The 15,598-nt window shown below is 44.2% G+C and overlaps 1 protein-coding gene across 1 annotated transcript in view; it reads left to right on the forward strand.

Moving 5' to 3' along the window:
• Positions 1–4,290: 4,290 nt before the first annotated feature.
• Itpr1 (inositol 1,4,5-trisphosphate receptor type 1) overlaps positions 4,291–15,598 on the forward strand; it is a 324,501-nt gene continuing 313,193 nt past the window's right edge. Inside the window, exons 1-2 of the mRNA XM_060383882.1 lie at positions 4,291–4,551; positions 5,375–5,450. The gene's annotated coding sequence lies outside the window, so the exon portion shown is untranslated. The remainder of the gene's footprint in view (positions 4,552–5,374; positions 5,451–15,598) is intronic.

Consider the following 15,598-nt stretch of genomic DNA (forward strand, 5'->3'; position numbering starts at 1 on the left):
ATACTACCATTTGGAATGACTCTTGGTATTTAGGGACAAGTGTCCATGAGATTTATAAAATTATCAAAAAGAACTGTCTTCTTTAAGATTATATATATATAATCATATATATATATATATTTTAGGCAATATCAATTTCCCTTTACTGATATTTCTCATGCTCAATGCTCGTCCATCACACTAGGTAAAAAGAGGTTAGCTGCAAGACAGAACAAATTCCATGGCTATCAGTATTAGCTATGCTGCCCTGCCACTTAAGGGAAACTTGGAGAAGCTATTACGGAAACACTTAAGGCTCACTGTGACAGTCATATGTGATTGGAGTTTGTGGCCAGAAGAAAATTGGGAATAGCTGCATTACAACAAGCTGACACTTGGTTTGTGACAAAGCATGGTATCAGGATGAACTGGTATACTTTCTTGGCCTTGGTGATCATGTTTTTGTTTTGGTAAAGCTCAGGTGAGGTTTGAAAGCTCTTTCGTGTCCTGTAACTCAGTGACCCAGTGGTGAGGATAAGTGGCATCATTCTCTCCACAAACCCACACCTTGGATATTAAGGGTGCAGCTGGATAAAAATCCTGCTTTTTCTGAATCCTGCTTTCCTTGCCATATCTTGTTTTTTTTTGTTTTGTTTTGTTTTGTTTTAGTAAGAGGGGACCTGAGAGTTGGCTTCTCAGGAGATGAATTTAGAATTTAGTCCAAGTTTGCAGCAGCCATCTACTGCTGACAAAAACTGTTTCTATTTGGAGTGTTTCCCTGGAGTAGGCTGCTGTGCTAGTTTTGGACTTTCTTCAGACTCAGTCTTTAATACTATCTTGACTGCAAAGTCCTCTGACTTCCCTGCATGGGGATTTCAAGGGTAAAGTTACACATGGCTACTTTTACAGTGGATCATCATTTCTTATTACTGGGCATGTGTATGTGTGTGTTATGTGTTTATGTATATGTGTCTGAATATGTATAGGCACATTTGTTCACGTCACCTATGCATGTACATGCGTGTCAAGGCCCAAAGGCAATATGAGTATCTCCTGTTTTGCTCCTTCATATTTACTAGGCAGGGTCTCTCACTGCACCTAAAACTCACCAATTCCAGCTCTTCTAGCTAGCTAGCATGCCTCGGAGATCTGGCCTCTGCCCCTGGAGTGCTGGAATTACAGGTCACCACACCTGACAGGCTTTAACGTGGGTTTTGGGGATCACAACTCTGATCTTCATGCTTTGATAGTAAGGGTTTTAGCCACTGAGCTATCTCCCCAAATGATGGTCCTCATCATTTGGAGTAGTGATCTTAGGAGTCTGATTCTCAGTTTTCTGGAGTAGCACCATCCAATAGAATACAACGTGAGCTGCAGATTGAATTTTTAGTCAATTTAAAAAGCAAAGACCAGGAAAAGTCATTTCAGTTGTGTAGTCCAGTATATCTGAAGTCTTGTCATTTTCATCATGTCATCAACATGGATTATTGAGGGGGTTTTTTTGTTTGTTTTGTTTTGAAACCAAGTGTTTGAAGCTCACTGTGTATTTTACAACTACTTCACATCTTCTCTAGAACTAGCTGCATCTTACGTTCCTAAAGAGCTGGTAGCTACTGGATTTGAAATGCAGGATTAGGAAGTCTTTCCAAGGAAAAACTATAACAGAGAAGCAGCTTTCTCCCTTCCTCTCCCCTCCCCTCCCCTGGCTCAGAATGGTGGAGTCTCTCACTCTAGCACTCATTACCATTAGCATCGACACACATCAACTGTACATCGTAAAGACTCTCTTTGGGCCATCGTAGAATTAGCAAAAGTACTTTTCTATGATCTGGCAGCTTCCAGAACTTGCCAAATGTTGAGCAGTACTATGTGCACACGCTGACAAAGAAACTGATCTGAGCAGCTACAAGGCTTCAATGCTCAGAGAATGTGCTTATGTTGCCTTCCATATGCTCATCACACCTCCCGTTGAAAGGTTGCAGGAAACTGTTTTGTTTTGTTTTTTTTTTTCCAGATCTACAAAAATGTGCAGGTATTTTTGAGCCCTTTTGAGTCAAGAGAACTTGAGTATACAAAGATACGACTTAGTGAGACTTGTGGCTGGGGAGTGAAGACCATGGGTAAATTAGATAGGGGCCTGTGTCTACCGTGTCATGAGGATGAAAATGAGCCACTGTACCTCTCACCTATGGCCAAGTATTCTTTTGGAAAGCCACACTGCAACTCCATTGTTTCCCAGTTAGAAGATCATGAAATAACCTCCCTCTTCCATCATCCATTATATTATCACGGACTGAGTTTCTGAAATTGCCTGAAAGTTAAGAGCCAAAGGTCCTTGCAACGTGGAACAAGATTTTTTGTTGTTGTTTTGTATTTAAATCGGGGAAGGCAGAAACGACAGATAGGAAAGGTGTGGATTCTTCTGTTGTGGCAAGTTGGGGGTTTTCCTGAGGAGAAAGAAGGTGGTCTGCTTGAAGCATCAAAGACACTAGACTTCCAAAAATCAGCCAACTGTGTGCCTTTTCGAAGTATCTTAAGGTGCAGGCCTTTTTAGCTTTCCATGGGCTACTGATGAGATGACACACTTATTAAAGAGCTTAGAAACAATGCCTGGGACATAACAAGAACCCATGAGATGTCCGTAATTGTTAGTTTGAGCACTAAATAGGCCAATAATTATTAGCTATTTTGCCCTTTTTTGTTCTTAAAGTTTCACAAGGCAAAGACTGTTGAATTCAGTAATAGGGAAAGAAAGAAGGCAAATACTAACGAGTATGTGATCTCTCTCTTGATGGCAGAACTGGGGTAAAGAGTTGGCAATGATTTGCCTAAGGGTTCAGAGGCTGTTCCTAAAATTGGGAGGGGTCCTTTAAGGAAGTGGTCATGGAAGTCCCACAAGGCAAGTGCTTAGTATGGAGTAGAGGCTGGAGTTGCAATGGAGACTGAAGTTAAGCTAGCTGGTTTCTCCTGGTCCTTGGCCGAGCACCTGCCACGCAAAGATAACAAACACAGAGTTGGTAAAGCTCAGTAGCATGATGCGCAGAAAGGGCATGCAGGCTGAGCTCTGTAAAACCATTTGTTATCATTGCAAGGATTGCTGCTAGTTGCAGGTCTTTAGCGGTAGCAGACAGACCCCACTTAGGATGTTATTATATATCTTGGCGCCCTCTCATATCCTGGCACAGTGCCTAGCCTGGCACCCAGATGACACTCGGGGAACGTATGTGGAATGAATACGTGTAATCTGGCTTTGGGGGCTGCGGTGGGTAAGGGGGGAGTAGGATGCCTTTGCCTGAGATCCAAGCTCTTCTTCTAAAAGCCAAAGTCCTAAGCACGCTACAACGTGCTTACAACCTGGAGCGGACACTGCTAGGTGGTGGGTTGAAACCCACAGCACTCCAGATCCTGGGGATGAAGTCTTGGAGCACGCCTCGCCTGGACGCACGCATCTCGGTGTGCGCAGCTCTCTCCCCAGCCCTTATTTTTCTGGTTTGCGGTTTATTTACTTAAGCGTTTACAGATTCCAGGAGCAAAGGGGCTGCTAGAAGCGGGGTCAGGACCGAGGTCGCGGTTTGTATTTCTTTCCTGCTTCGCGATCACAACACCAGCAAGTCACAACACCGTTCCTTTATTTGTTCACTGGGGAAGGTTACGTTTCTTTTACCTCCCACCGGGCGACGAAAGACAGACTCCGCTCGGATTCAGAAAAGCGCTCTCACAGGATCAGCCCACGTCCTCAAAACAGCAGGGACCACCCCATTTCCAGACTTAGTTTTTCACGCAGACATTAGCAGGATTTAATAAAGAACTAGAACAGATTTAATAAAGACAAACTCGCTTCTTTAGCCCTTGGCCGCAAACACTGGCGTTTTTGTGCCTCGGATTTCTGAAATTCTTGGCTCCAGGACACAGGGCGCGCGGGGGTGGGTAATAGCTTGTAAAAACTTCCCAAAGCAGTAATTCGAGCTCCTCCCCTCTCTCCAGCCCCTAGGGATACCTGGATTTTAGGGAAGGTAAGATTCGACGGTCAAAAAAGAAGGGTTCACAGGGTTAGGGGGACGTCCTGTGGGTCGTGTTCTCCAAAGCTACCCAGCCCGCCGTTAGGAAACAGGTTCGTCACCCTAGTCTTCCCTCTGGACGCCCCTCCCCCGTCTCCGCGCGCGGGTCTATTTAGAACCCAGCCCGGGAGCCCACGGCATTCTGGGACTTGAAGTTCTTCTCAGCTGCCCCAGGCACCAGAGTGACCTGGGACTAGGACTACATTGCCCAGGGAGCTTCCCGGCCTATATAAGCGTCCGGGAGCCGCTTCAAAGTGCAGTAACCATGTGGATGTTCTGCTGAAGCGTTTCCTCAAGCCTGCCGGGGTGGGAGGAGAGGAGGAGGAGGTGGTGGTGGTGGAGGAGGAGGCAGGGGGTGGAGAGAGAGAAAGCGCACGCCGAGAGGAGGTGTGGGTGTTCTGCTCTCATCCTAACGGAACGAGCTCCCTCTTCGCGGACATGGGATTGCCCAGCGGCTGCTAACCCCTCTCCTGATCCTGATCCCCCAAACCGGCGTGGCTCCCCGGTCACCAAGGTAGCTGCTGGGGCCGGGCAGAGGGCTCGGGGAGTTGGCACTGGCTCCCGTGCGCAGAAGTTTTTCCTCTGATCTCTGGGAGTTTTTGGTGGCTTTGCATGCTCTTGGAGTGTATTTTGGGGCTTTTTTCCCCCTGCGAGCAGTTTTGGGAGGAGGTCTGTTTTTTTCAGGTTTAAGCAACCCCAAACGTCCTCGACTTTGCTGACCGGCTTCAACCTCCTTCCCCGTTCTGAATGGCATTTCCCCAAGTTGGAAACGGCTGGAGTGGCTGCAGGAAATAGTTTTTCCCCCCCTTTGGGGGTTAGTTGAGGGGGTGTCATATGAGTTTGCTCAAGGAAATAATCTTTCTAAAAATGTAGCTAGCCCTGTTGCGCTGCATGGCTGATAGAATAATGCATGCGTGGGGGCCCCCGTGGGGAGGGTTTTAAAAAAAGGAAGAAAACCGGAGAAAGGGGGGAGCGGTGAGGGCAGAAGCATGAACCGAGCTCGTGCCCAATGATGATGACGGGTTCACATCCCTGGCCTCCACGCGGGGAAACAAGTGCTTTGGGATCTCAACACTTCCCCTAGTTCGATCTCCGGGGTGTTCGAAGTTTCTCCGTGCCTGATCTTTCTGGTCAGCTAGGGACGGGAAATAAGCATGCTGGCTTTGCTGTTATCTGGGAGCAAGAGATTCCTCCCGACTTGGCTACTAAATTTGGAGGTGGGGAGTGTGATCTGTAGGAAGTGGGAGGCTAAAAAAGTCGAAACTTGGGTTTGGGAAGATTTCTGATAGACCCTGTCGAGGTCCCTTACTCAGTCTTCTTTCTTCGTAAATATTTAGGAGCTGACTACAAGGGAGCAGGATTCGCATCCTTGGCTCGGTGTACGTTGGCTACAGAGTGCCTGACCTGGGTCAGGTGAGTGTGGAAGCCTATAGTCAAGAATGGGTTTTTGTACTAAGCATTTTCTCAGTCCCCTTGTAGCAGCCATAGTAAAGTAGGGAAGGGAAACTGTGGTCGAAGTTGGTCACGGTCTTTGGTGAGTAAAGATCGAGTGACAGCCACTTTTGAAGGTGGCTCAGAATTAAAGCAGCCTGAATGTTTATGGGGTGAGTAGGGGTGGAGGGCAGACAACAAAAATGCAGTAAAAAGCCACTATAAAGACCCTTACCAGCCAGAGTGGCATACTCATTATTTAAATTCGAAAGCATGCAGAACTTTTCATAAGCCAAGATCCTTAAGCAAAAGTGAAATCCCCCCCTCCCTTTCACAAACTGTCACTTTGTTCTTTGTGGACGTAATCAGAGTGGGCTGGATTGCAAGAAATGAAAGTGACAAATCGAAAGAATGAGAACGCTATAAAGGGAAGTAGGAGCTTAAAGGATACCACAGAGGCTTCCAGGATTTGAGTGGAGCCACCTGAACGTCAAGGAACCCAGAGTGCTTCTCTTGTTTTGGTACCTGTTCTCAGATGAGGAGATGAGGGCAGCAGTTCTCTGTCGATATAGTGGCTCCTATATTTTTTAACCCCTAGAATCGGCATACCCCATTTCTAGAAAATAAAGCCTCTGTAGGTGCACAGACGCTCCTATGGTTGCAGGTTTGTCCATCAAGTTTTCTCTTCTGAAATGTTTGGGAATTGAGTAAACAACAGGTTAATACGGGTGGGGGAGCTGTGGGCAGCTGGTTCTTGGTAACTTCTTTAATGTCCTAAATATTTAGCTGTTCCCTGGGCTACAATCTTTGGGCTTTTCTAATTAGGGAATAAAAGCCAGATACTTCGTTATGGTAGTATAATGCTTTTGTTTCCTGTTGATAAGATCCTCAGGAGTGTTGGTGGAGCGAGAAGCATTTGGATGGCAAGGCTAGTTCTTCTTGGGACTAATGTCTGGGTTGACCAAAGATAGGGGTCAGTCCTCTTTTTGGAGTATGTTACAGACATACAGACATACAGACATAACTGGTCCACAGACCCTTCTCTGTCTTTTGCCTAACAATGAGACCGTCCCATTAAGTTGTAGTAAGCCAGGTGCACAGCTGTATATCGCAGAAGGCCTTAGATATGTGTAAAGGAACCGAGATACAGAGTGAAGTCACGTGGCAACCCAGGCAGTAATGTGTACCAATGTGTTTAAATTTATGGGGGGCTGGGAAGAGAGATACTAGGAAAAAATGGCACACACGTTACTCTTACTGCATTAACTCTTTGTGTCCCACCAGTGATGCACTCGCTATTCTTGGATGTATGAAGGAAATGATATAGCCACTGGCAGGGATATAAGAATGTAGATATTTGTAGGAGGATTTAATGTTGGGTTGGATTCATTTTGGAAGGCCTTAGGTTGAGAACTTGAATCAGGACAGTTAAGAAGGAAAACCAAAGGAAACCTAGTGTCTTCGTGCAGCAGTAGGCCTCCCTCATATTTGAACTCTATCTTGGTCATTCACATCAAGGCACCTGAGCCAGTTGAAAGAGTCAGGTGTGTCTCTACCTGGATAATTGGAGAGCTTAACCTGTGTCAGTTTGATCTGTGGAATGTCGGTAGCTTGTCCTGTGGCCTCTGATTTGCCTGGTTGCTAGTTGTATGCAGTGTTTTTCTTCATTTCTTTTTCATTTTTTTTAATTGTTCGTTTCTGTCAGTTGTGTGGATGTGTACGTGTGAGCGCATGCATTGAAAGTACAATCTGCTCTTTGACTAAATCAAATGGGAACAGAAAATCCTATCAAGATTTCCTTCTAAGCAAGCAGGGAGAGTCCTTTATGTTCCAAATGAATCACTCTGGCCTTTTCATTGAGATCCATGAACGTCACTGGGGCATTATCGCCCATTCAAACAAGGTGGTTCCTTTTGCTAGTCTTCCTTGAAGAAGGTGAGGTGCAGTGGTTGCTTAGAAGAGAATTAGGTTAGTGTCACAAGAAAGGTATGTTGGCTTTGCCTTCAAAGTGTTTTCAGCTGCAAAACACTACAGTATGGAGGTGGGGATGGGAGTGGGACACTCTGGAACTCATTCAGTGGTGTGCAAGGAACTGACTTGAGGAAAAAAAATCACATGGCTTTTTAGCTAATAATCATCTCATGGAATTTCTGCCCAACTTTTTTTTTTTAATACAAGTATTTGGTTTTTAAAAACAAACCAAATGAAACACAACAGATACCAAATATGAACAACAACAACAAAAAAGATCCACCAAAATAAAAGCAGGCCTTTTAAAGTTAGGTTTCTAGGTCAAGCTGTCCTTCGGTACTTCTAATTAAGGACTCTACACAAGGACAGTGTCCTGTCTTGTCTGCTATTGGTTTGGTCTTTTAAAATAAAATACATCTCACTTGCAGCTCTCTGATAACTAGAATTGCATGCAGTTGTGTTAGCTAATTTTTTTTTTTTTTTTGGCTGTTGAAGTTTGATGACTGTGATTAGGATTGAAGTCAACGGTATGAATGATGACATTGCTTTTGTGACTCCCTCTACTTGTCATAGTGTCTGTGGTTCTGAGATGGTTGCTAATGAAGAATGAGCTGAGCAAACTCCTGAAGCCATTCCCTGTTAAGCCAGGAGATTCCCTAGACTGGGCATAGTTGAAGGCAGTTGGTGTGGTACCCAGCAGAGTTTTCACCCCTGTTAAAACTGTTATGATTCAGGTGTTCTGTGTTGCTTATTCAGCAGATTTCTTGAGTGTCTGCTGTGTGCCAACTGTGTTCTAGGTGCTTGAGGTATAGCAATGAGCAATCAGCTTGGTTCCTCAGGGGTTTACGTCCTAGTTAATGGGAGGCAATCAATGTAAACAAGTAAGGATTATGGCATGGCAAGTGCTAAGTGTTGTGGAGAAAAAATCAGGTAAGTATAGTATGAACAGAGACTAACAAGTATGGGCAGAGAAGAAACTGAAAGCCTGTGTATCATTAGTGGGAATGCAAGAGGCATTGAGATAGAACTGTATGGTAGCTCCTGAAAATACGAAACAGAATTATTCTATGATTTGACATTTCCATTTGTAGCTATCTAAAAATGTTAAAGCAAGAACTTAAGCAGTTTTATATTGAAAGTTGCCTCACTAACGTTAGTGAAAAGGTTAAAATGAAACCGAAGTATCTATTAATGTATGAATTAAAAACAAAGTTCTGATTATGTGTTCAGTGAACTATTATTCAGCCCAGAAAAGGAAGAAACTCTTTTCACTGTGTATTCAAACCATGAAAACATCATGCTGACTGCCAACCATCAGTTGGCTTCTATGATTCTCATAGTATAATGTCCCATATGAGTAGCTGGATGTATAGGGCCAGACTATAGACAGGTCAAGTTTCAGGGGCTAAAGAAAGGGGAAGCTGGATTAATGGACACCAACTTTTCTTTTGTGAAGATTAAAAAGTTCTGGATATTGATAATGTTGGTACATTTTTACATAGGTTTTATCCAAATAAAAAAATTAAAAAAAGAAAGAAAAAGAAAAACAAAAGCTTGAGGGTGTTAAGAGTGTATTAGGGTTTGGGAGTTAAGGCAGGGTTCTTTACTGTGGCGACATTTAAGCAGAGCTCTGAAGGAAGTGAGCCAGATAGCCATGGTGCTGTTCCAGGAGTCCAGAGTAGAAAGTGCAAAGGCCCTGAGGTGGAAGAAGGTGGGGCATGTTGGAGGCAGAGCTAGGAGTCTGGAATGGCTGCAGGTTGGGTGCAGGGGTGAAGTTTGAGGTGGGAGGGTAGTCAAGGTCCAGTGGCTAAGGCCAGCTTTTGCAGGTCAGCAGTTCTGAGGATTTCTGATCCCTGACAGGGTCCTCAGTGTGGTTTTCAGCATTACTGAACTCCACTGTGCTTTCTAAAGAGACCGGCCAGGCTGGCAAGACCGCATACCAGATGGAAACTTGATACAGGGGGCATGAGGGAGACCTAGATTTCCAGGCTGCTTTGTCGTGTGACATTTCCTGGCATTGAAGTTCATGTAAGTAAGAAAGGTGAGATCTCCTCTGCTGAGGAGTAGAACCCACCTTTGCTTTGCTCAGCAAATCCTAAAAACAGTCTGGTGGGCCTGGGTTTCCTGCAGCCTTTTGCACCGTCTCTACCCTGCTCTCCATTAGTTGTCACGCCTGGGGGATGGCCTGATGATGAGCGCTGTTTTCATCATCCTTGGTTATGAGAGACTCCATGTTAGTGATTCTCCTTGAAAACTGGAAAGAGACACCTTCACAGGGGCAGAACTAAAACCCCTAGCTGCATCACTACAAAGATTACATGTTCATTGTCAAACCCTAGGACAAGCCACACAGCAAAACAGTAAGTCTGTTTCAGCCATCCCAGACTCAGATTCCAGGCTTTTCACCGTGTGTAAAAATTAGATGTGTTTTTAAGTCTCACAGCCCCAGCCCCTTCCATTTGCTGTGTTTCTTTTTGTGGGCAGATAGTTGAGTCTCTTTTCCTACTAGTGAGAAGACACCTGTATTTTTCATTTTCCAAAGGTCTGTCCCTCTGATGAGATTTATTTATTTTTTCATTTAAAGGATAATTGTGAGGGAGGGGGCTACGTCTGGGATACAAAGTAAATAACCTGTGATTAATATAAAAAAAAATAAAAATTACAAAAAAAAAGCTAACACTGATTTCAGTATTGAGTACTAAGTAAAGAAAATACTAAATAAGGAAAAAGGAAAAAAAAAGAATATTTGTTTTAATCTTATGTGTGTGAGTGTTTTTGCCTCACACCAGGGCATGCCTGGTGCCCTCAGAGGCCAGAACGGGTGCTGGATCCCCTGAACTGGAGTTTCAGCGGTTGTGTGCCGCCATGTAGGTGGTGGGACCAGAGCCCCAGTCCCCTCTAAAAGGAGCAAGTGCTCGTAACTGCTGAGCCATCTCTCCAGCTTCACCATAGGGATTTCACTTAAGTTAAGACGTGTATGAGATGAGTAGAGTACAAAGATACCTCACCCTTAGCGCTCTTCACTAGTGCACAGTGTGGACGTTCTCAATGGGTGTATTCTGTCCTCCGGAGAAAACGAAATGACAGTTGAAACACAGTTCACATGTGAGCTATCTTATTACCGAAGAAAGCCCACTGACCAATCTTCTTACGTGAGTATGACATTTCTCATTGGTTCAGGATGACCTAACCCTGTGAAGTGGGTACTTGTTGCTGTGTGCTGAGGTACCCTCTTCTGGTTTTTTTTTTTTTTTTTTTTTTTGGGGGGGGGGTTTGGTTGCTTTTTAAATATGTGATTTCTAGAGAGTGAACTAAGGTGCTCATGCTTGCAAAACAAGTATTTTGAGCTATCTCCTCAGTCCTGTTTGCTTATAAGGAAAACTTTTAGCATAGAAGATTTCAAAGGCAAGCCAGCAGCTGGTGTTGTGGTGCTGCAAGGGCTAGAAAAGGGTGCTGGGTTTAATGGAACCGGAGTTGACAGGCTGTTGTGAGCTGCGCAATGTAGGTGCTGGGAACCGAACTTGGGTCTTCTGAAAAACAGCAAGTGCTCTTAGCCACTGCACCATCTTCTCCAGCCCCAACAGTAGCTTAACACACGGAACCCACTTGGTTCATCATGCTCTGCTTTCAGCCATTGTTACTCATGACCAACCTTGTTCTGTCTGCGCACACTACTTGCAGCGCCATGTGCTCTCCTCTGCAAGTGCCGGGGGAGGGGGTTCTACTGGCATTCAGTGCATAGAAGCTGTGACTGTTAACTGAGCAACCTATAGTAGACCGTAGTTTGGTAGTAAGCTGTAGAGGCTCAGTCCAAGTCAGATTCTTTTTTTTTTTTTTTAATTTTCATTTGATTTTTTTTTGCCAAATCAATTTGGCAAATCCTTGGGGCCACAGCACTATCCATTTCAAAATATTGGTCAGCATTTTGGGCCTCCTTTCATACGATATTCTTTAAACGTGCCATCGTGATTTAAGCACACTTTGTATGTTTTTCTTCATGTAGTTATTTTTCCTCCTCTTTCTCTCCCCCCTCATCTCCCTCCTGTTCTTACTTTATGACAGGGTTTCCCTGTATAGCCCAGGGATGCCTCAACTTGGTGATCCTCCTGCCTCAGTTTCCTGAGTGCTAGAATTATAGTTGTGTGTCACTGACCCCAGCCTTGTAGTTATTGATGTCTGTGAGAGAGTTCAAGTTGGTTCCTGAAACTTTTGATAAAACCTTGAAAGTTCCCATCGTTTTCTTCCTTTCTGTGTGACCAGGTGTTACAGGTTTATCTTTTGTATTTCTCGTCCTAGACTATGAATTACTCTTTTCATCAGGAAGCCCTTGCTCTTTTGAGAGGGAATGACATTGAGAGACCTTTGCTTAGGACCACATGAACATTGTTGCCCTCATCTTGTAGGTGATAAAACAGAAATAAAAACAATGAAAACTTAATACCTGAATCTATCTTCCTTTCTTCCTTCCTTTTTTTTTTTTTTTTTGACACAGTGTCTCACTATATAGCTCTGGCTGTCCTGGGACTCACTTTGTAGACCAGTCTGGCCTTTAACTCAGAGAGATCCTCCTGCCTCTGCCTCTTAAGTACTGGGATTAAAGGTGTTCACCATTACACCTGGCTTACCTAAATGTTTCTTAATGACAGCATTTCCACAATGTATTTGATATGTCTTTGTTTATATCAAAGGATTCTGAAAATAATCTGAACTAAAAAAAAAAGTCTGACTTCCATTGTATTCCTGGATAAACAAAAATGCTTTTCGCACTCCTTAGTGGCACCTCACCTAGGGATGGGGAAGTCAAATTTGGGACCTTTACTCAACTTGTTTTTAAAAAAATTAATTATTTTTTGCATATGAGTGCTCTATCTGCATGTATACCTGCATGCCAGGAGAGGACATCAGATCCCAGTGTAGATGGTTGTGAGCCACCATGTGGTTGCTGAGAATTGAACTCAGGACCTCTGGAAGAGCAGACAGTACCCTTAACCACTGAGCCATCTCTTCAGCCCCCCTTGCTCTACTTCTACAGTGAAATAGGACAAATAGAAGACATCCACGTGTTTTACAGTGATGTAAGATGGAAGTATCTTGGGAATGGATCTTAAGCCTAAACACTGAAGCTCACTTGCGTTCTATGTATCTTATATACATAGCCTGAAAAAAAATCTTAGATACTACTCCAGTGGGTTTGTGCATGGAAGCAGTTTCATGGTGTGGAATTTTCTTTGTGGTGTCATGTCAGCATTCAAGAAGTTACGAAATTTTGAGCATTTTGGATTATGGATTATCCTGGCTTAACCTGTTCAGTTTCTCACAGAGACTGGTCTGTGAGAATAGCTTAGAGGGAGAGTGTGTGCTCATTGTGCATGAAGTGCCCCAGCACTAAAGCAACAATGACAGAAATGACCCATGAGTTCACTGCAACAACCACCCTCCCCCACACAGAAGGACATAAGAGAACACATGTGTTAAGTTGAGCATTTCTCTTGTTTGGATTCAGCCAAAAGTTTGAGAAACACTGTTTACAAGTGGTTTATGGATCAGCATTTGGCATCGCCTGGGAATTTGTTAGCAATTGTCCTCTCAGGTCCCACCTGGAACTACTAGATCAGCTGGCGCTTAGTAAGACCCTCATGTGATGTGTACCTCTTGATGCTTGAGATAGTCCGTCCTAAAGGATGCCTGCCCAGTCCTGTTAGCAGTCTTTTTATAGTTCCTGTGTTTTCATGGCTGATTCTCACCTTTTGAAGCTCACCTTTGTTCACACCCATGGCAGCCTTCTCCTTTCAGGCAAATGGAAAGATAGGCTAACTCACCAGGCAGAATTCTGACAAAAAAAAAGGAGAGCTGTGTTTACACTTGAGGATGCTTTTATGGCTGTGGACCCAGAGGCAGAAGGAGACCACAGGCTACCTGTGAGTGTAGGGTTCATGGAGGAACAAGTACAGCTACGTTTTCAAGCTGTGTCCTTAGACACTTGGGGGAAGTGATGTTTTAGGAAGTTTGAGGACTTCTCTCATCATAGAACTTCTGCACTGCTGGGTATAATGTTCTCATCAGAAAAGTCTGAGCTTAGGAAATAGCCCCAGCCTCCAAGTGTCCTGGTTCATTTGCACTGGGGAGGAGTTTTGTCTGGGGAATAATTTTTGTTTTGTAAAGGCAGCTTAAAAGCATTCCACATCTATTTCTGAATAGAAAAATACATAGGGGCATTCGTTTATTTGCCTTGTGTTTTGTGTGTGTATTATGTTCTGCCCACTGGGTACTTCAACACTCTTTTTCACATTGTCAAGTCCTCCTGTTAGGATCTTGCCCAAATTCTTCCCCCTCTGAGTAGCTTTTTCTTTTACTTGACAACGTCTGTCATTTGAAAAGCTCTGTTTCTTAATTTCTGTTTTCTTTGTGTGGTTTTGTTTTGTTTTTCCATGACCCTCAAGACTACCTAGCACATTGGAAGAGCTCACAAAATATTTGTCAAATCAAGTAATCCATACTCATTTTGTCTTTGAATTGAGTTATTTCAAAGGTTATTTCTCAGAAGAAACTAATGTTTTGTACCTCTCTGCTGATTAAGTCTTTTTCTGAATTTTCCCGTTGCTTCGGAAAACCCTTTTGGTGTGGAGAGAGGTGTGACAAACATGCAGAAATGCACTAAGCTGCTCTTTTGGGAGGGTTTTGGGCTGTTGCTCACTATGGCTCTCTAGAGGACACCCAGCTTGGGGAAGTGCTAGTGATGGTATGAGAGTGAAAGTAAGAACAGGGCAGTGAAACAAACTTGCTGTGGTGTTGGTTGCACCCACAGGATGGGTGGTCCTGAGCCACCCTCCTGCCTACTGCTGCTTGGATATCAACAAAATATGGAACATCTGTGTGTCTGTTTCCTCTTCTGTAGACGAGGTATAAAAATGCGTGCTGGGGGTCAGGTGGGGCTCGGAGACATCTCAGTCAGTAAAGTGCTTGCTATGTAAGCTGGAAGACCTGAGTTCAATCCCCAGAGCCACACAATCCAGGTGTACTGCTACAGACTTGTGAGCCCAATGCTGGGGAGTGGGTGACAGATTCCTGGAAGTCACTAGCCAGTTTGACTTGACCAGAAAACCCCCCAGTTCAAAGTAAGAGCGCTTCTCCCCAAAACAAGCAAAAAAAAACAGAAACACTCAGCAGTGTGGAGGCTCCCGAGGCCTATGCACACATATGCACACACATACTCTTCTTCCCCACCTAAAACACCTGCTTTGGGTCCTTGCCACCAAATTGCATAAGCACACTGGGGGAAAAAGATGAGATTTAGGAAAAAAAAAAAAAAAAGGATCTTTTCCTAGGACTGGGATGGGTTTCAGCCAGGAGGGGTCATTTGGTCTTGTCAGGAGACTTTTTTTTGCTTGTCACACCTGTGGGTCTTGAGGTGGGATGTTGTTAGCTTCCAAGGCAGAGGCCTGGGTTGAGATTCATTGCGCTGTGGTGCTGAGGAAAATGTCTCTATCACGAAGAACTTCTCCAAATGTCAGCCATTCCAGGATTGAGAAAACCTGTGCTTTGAGTAGGTTTCCAGATCCAGTGAAACTCATCTTTCCTATGAGCTGACTTAACCTGTTTTAATGGTTGAGGCTAGGCAGGCAGAGGAGTTTTCTTCTGAGGCTGGGGCCAACCTAACTTTAAAACCGTGTAAGTCACATTTATGTTTTTCACATCTGCATGTGTGTGTACATGCCATGGCACATGTGTGGAGATCAGAGGAGAACTTGGAGCAATCCATTCTCTTTTCCCGGGGATCTAACTTAGGCTGCCGTCTTCGGCTGCCATGGAAATGGTTTACTTGCTAAACCATTTGGCTGGCTCCACTTCAACTTCTTACCAAAATAAACACCCTGTCTCTCCTCTCACAAGTGCTGGTCCTAGTATTTGAAGCTCTGTGGTCTGGCATTGGCATATGAAATCACCATGAAATCACCAGATAGTTGAGTTGACTGGTTGGCTTTTCCCCATATTGAATGAGGACTGTTGGCTCGATGCTTATAGCCACAAATTCTCCAGTACTTTAATTGGCCAATTTTGAGCTTGTGGCTGCTTTCCCTTACCACAGTCTTGAGGGGACGTAAGAACAGATACCAGTAGTGCATCTTTCTTGAAGACTAACTCTTTGTAGAAGGTGTACT

The sequence above is a fragment of the Meriones unguiculatus genome, chromosome 5 (genome assembly GCF_030254825.1).
Source record: "Meriones unguiculatus strain TT.TT164.6M chromosome 5, Bangor_MerUng_6.1, whole genome shotgun sequence".
NCBI classification, from domain to species: domain Eukaryota; kingdom Metazoa; phylum Chordata; class Mammalia; order Rodentia; family Muridae; genus Meriones; species Meriones unguiculatus.